The 4457-nt window shown below is 43.4% G+C and overlaps 1 non-coding gene across 1 annotated transcript; it reads left to right on the top strand.

Annotated features, from left to right (window-relative positions):
* The first annotated feature begins 476 nt into the window (after window positions 1–476).
* On the top strand, window positions 477–583 carry LOC136484508 (small nucleolar RNA R71). The gene has a single exon (XR_010766031.1). It is a non-coding gene; the product is annotated as a small nucleolar RNA R71 (small nucleolar RNA).
* The last annotated feature ends 3874 nt before the right edge of the window (window positions 584–4457 follow it).

Below are 4457 nucleotides of genomic sequence, written 5' to 3'. Positions count from 1 at the left end.
ACTCAGACATTGCAAATAATTATTGTAATTATTACCTCCTTGGTTGTTGGAGCACTGATTCCATCCTTGATTTTTAGGACAAAAACCATTGTCATTATTAGCAAAGTTGAGGTCTTCATGGGTCTCAGGGTAGAAATTGCCTGAATGTCCGGTCTCTCCACAAACTTCACGTCATGTGGGTGTCCATGGCTTGTGTAGTTTCTTGGGCACTCATTTTCTCACAATTTTGTAATCTCTTTGCGAGAAGATCTACCTTGGTTGCATGCATGTCAGCTTCTTTAAGAGAATGTATACCTTGTTTGTGGGGCTATAGTCATTCATCACTCCATCCTTGGTTGGAAACCATCTTCTCGATCAATGCCTTGGCATCTATGACATTAAGCGAAAAGAATGCTCCTCATGCGGCAGCATCTAAATGGCTCCTATCCAATGGAACTAAGCCACGGTAGATGTTCTGGATCAAAAGCCAGTCTTCCATACCATGGTGTGGGCATGCAGCGACATACTCTTGCATTCATTCCTAGGCTTCGGGAATTGACTCATCAGCTTGCTGTTGAAAGTTAGAGATTTTGTTGTGAAGAGCACTGGTCTTACCCATCGGGAAGAACATAACTAGGAAAGCATTGGAACACTTGTCCCAGGTATCTACAACATTGCGGTTCAAGTAGAACCATTGTTTTGCTTTTTCCAACAAAGAGAAGGGGAAAAGACGAAGACGTATGGCCTCTTGGGTCACTATCTTAATGGTAAAAGTACTACAGATCTCCAAGAAATGTTGGAGATGCGCATTAGCATCTTCGTGGGCTTCACCACAGAAAGGGCTAGCTTGCACCATCATGATCAATGTAGGTTTAAGCTCAAAATGAGTGTCCGCATTGATGACGTCAGGGCTAATGGCTACATTAGCAGCCAAAGGGGTAGAAAACTCACAGATGGTCCTATTGGCCATGACCATGCAAGGAAGAAAAGAAGGTAACTAAAAAGAAAATGAAAAAGGAAAAGATGGTTGCTAAGATGGAGAACTAGCTAGGTGAACCTAATGACATATTAGTAAGAAGCACCAGTTGCCTTCCTCAGCAACGGCACCAGAAATACTTGTTGACACTTCTTAACATCGCTACTAGATTTATCTCCCTAGCAACGGTGCTAGAAATGTTTGATGATGGTTCGTATGTGTGTATATAGGAAAGAGGATTCCGTTGCGTGGTGACCTCCTAGAGTTGTGGGTGGAACTACCGCCCACGGAGGACACGCAAGAGGTGCACTACTTGTTGGATGCGATCAAGGACCTGAAGGACCGGGCCCTAATGGGGACGAGGGTGATCCGTACCTTCATCGGCTGTTGGATCCTCCCATTAAAGATGAGGCACCACCCCTAGTGGGAGTTCTGGGGCCCAAAGGACGCTACAATGGAGCTGAGGGTCATCATCCATGAGGATGACCTAGACCAACTAGTGATGGACATTATGGGAGTGTACACATTGGATCATGGCAGAGTCTTCAACGTCGGCCATCCTCCACTAATAGATGGACCTCTCATCGGCGTAGTCTCACACCCACCAATTCCTCCTTATGAGGTGATTTTTTCATGTACCATTGTTCATGTTCTTTCTCTTTATTAAATTAACTAGAGTATGCAAGCAAGGCTCACACTAGTATTTGTGTTCATGCTGCTTAATTTAACTAGTATTTGGAAATTGCCTACTGTTGACACTTCTTAATGTTGCTACTAGATTTATGTCCCTAGCAATGATGCCAGAAATGTTTGGTGATGGTTCGTATGTGTGTATATAGGAAGGGGGATTCTGCAAGCACATAGAACTATCATATAGCACTTCGCTTGGTGAGTACCAAGTGTCAAATTTATATTTTCCCAAAGAAAGGCGGGAGGACGTGTTTGGGCACTGTGGTTAGGTAGACTAAGTAGGCATGTCTAGCAACACGAGGGTGATGAGGGTAATATGGATGATGGACAAAAGAAGATAAAAAGGGTTGATCACATAGACAGAGGTAACTAGAAGTGTAGTGTAGCTGAGTGTAAGTAGAGTATGTAATCTTAAAGCAACAAAAGTAACTTAATAATTATGAGAACGTCCTTTGTATTAGGGGTGTACTTGTGTTGGATTTAACCGAACACAAAGCACAATGAGCCCTATGTTTTAATAACTAGACCCAACATGGTGGAATACGGAGTAATGATAGGGCTGTCACCACCTACCACTACCACAATCTATCCGAGGATCTAGCCATACCTACAAGCAAGATATAGCCTAAGCACCACGCTTAATCTATAATTCGTTGTTTCGATCTGAGCTCTAGTGAAATGAGATTGAAACACCCTAACCACATGGTAGAACAAGTACTAACGATGAATGAACTAAACACTAAGATAATAATGATGCAGATGCCAAAGGACAAGCACCTAGGCTCACTAATGATATACAAGAGCAAGACAGGACTTGAACTAAACAAAGTCATATTAATGAATAAAGTACTTAACAAAGTAAAGTACTAAATAAAGTAAATGCTAATAGAAAGATTACAAGAGGAGCTATAACAGACCAGAAGATTCTTCTGGATTCCGAGGCAAGCTCCGCTCTACTCTTATCACTACTAGCTAGCTACTACTTCTAAGATACTACTCTTGAGAAGCTTCTGAGAGCTTGGAACACTTAGAATGCTTGAGAACTGCTGAGTGATAACCTCCACCGAGCACCACAAACCCCTTTTATAGTGTGTAGAGGGCATGGGGGTACTTGTAGGCAAAGATGAGGCGGTGGGGCATCGGCCGACGTTGGCCACATTCGGCCGACTGTCCATTACACCGCCTCACCATCCAATGGCAATGGATGGCCTCTAGATGATGGTTGCATGGTAGGTAAGTTGGTTTCCCAGCTGGTGAGGTGGTTTGGAGATCAGTTTGGGCCTTTCAAGTTAATGATAGTGGACCTGACGATCCGTGGGAGCTCAACGTCCACCTTTGGATCAAACCGACATAGGATCAAGCGTGGAGAGGCTTCCTAGAGATGACACCTTGGCAATCACGTGCATTAGAGATGTGGCAGGCTAGGTGGGGCGTCGGGTGATGTCACATGGCATTGGCCGACGTGGCTAGTGGGCCCATGGCCCCTACAATGTCCCATTGCCTCCAATGCTTCATATTTGTGCATTTTTGTGATTTTTCCTGCATACAAATAATTTTTCCAAGTACAAGTTGAACTAGATGAATTATAAACATAATATAGCACATGTAATGTTGTTTTACCTTGATTTGGGTGGAATGTTGATGGTCAAATTAGGTGTTTAGTGACCATCAACAAGCTCCCCCAAGCTACCTGTTTGCTCATCCTGAGAAAAGATGCGGGTTTAGCATGTTGGATCTAGAATTGCTTAAATGTAACGCCCTACAAAAACTCATATACAAACCAATACTCTCTCTTGAGTTGAGCATGTTAGTGTTAGAAATTCACCGTTAGACTTAGCCATATGGGGCTTATAGCTTTCACCTTGACATAGACAGTTGAAGATTAGCATAGCATAGATAGAAACTTTCTTCCCTACTTTGGTTTAGCTAAGACTTCCTGGAGGTTTTCATGATTTTTGAAAGAAAAACTTGCTTAGTTCCTCAAATGGTACACCTAATCTTTCAATGGTGTTTAAATCCTCCCCAAGGCCAAAAGATCTTAACCTTTTGTAACACCCTAGTGTTAAGCATTGCATTTGGCACTTGCATTTCATGAGCACAAGCATCATCCAAGCATTCATGAGCATGAGCATATGAAATTTCATCTTATTCTTACATATTATAACATGTGATGTTGATTATACACATATATATGCTTGTGATCATGTGTGACCAATGCAAGAGATGGTTGTGGGGTCACAAAAACACCATAGACACATCTAGGATGGAAAATGGAACAATGTTTGTATTCATGACATGGGCCAAATTTGCTTCTAAGTCATGGTTTAATCAAAACTTCATTTTTCATGATACTACTTTGACTAGAGTTGAACTATAGCATAGAGTGTTTGCGTGAGGCGGTGGGGCATCAGCCGATGTTGGCCATGGTTGGCCAACCATTCATTACACCGCTTCACCATCCAACGGCGATGGATGGCCTCTTGATGGTGGTGGCATGGCAGGTATGTTGGTTTCCCAGCTAGTGAGGCAGTTTGGAGGTCAGTTTGGGCCTCTTGAGTCAATGACAGTGGACCCGGCAATCCATGGGAGCTCAACGTCCACCTTCGGATCAAATCGACGTAGGATCAAGCATGGAGTGGCTTCCTAGAGAGGACACCTTAGCAATCACGTAGATTAGTGATGTGGTAGGCCAGGTGGGGCATCAGGTGATGCCGCATGGCATCGGCTGATGTGGCCTATGGGCCCATGCCCCTTCTACCATGTCCCATTGCCTCCTCTGCTTCATATTTTTCCATTTTTGTGATTTTTCGTG

The sequence above is a fragment of the Miscanthus floridulus genome, chromosome 9 (genome assembly GCF_019320115.1).
Source record: "Miscanthus floridulus cultivar M001 chromosome 9, ASM1932011v1, whole genome shotgun sequence".
In the NCBI taxonomy this organism is placed as follows: domain Eukaryota; kingdom Viridiplantae; phylum Streptophyta; class Magnoliopsida; order Poales; family Poaceae; genus Miscanthus; species Miscanthus floridulus.
The sequence above is the reverse complement of the archived record's forward strand: the minus strand, read 5'-3'. Positions and strand labels throughout refer to the sequence as shown.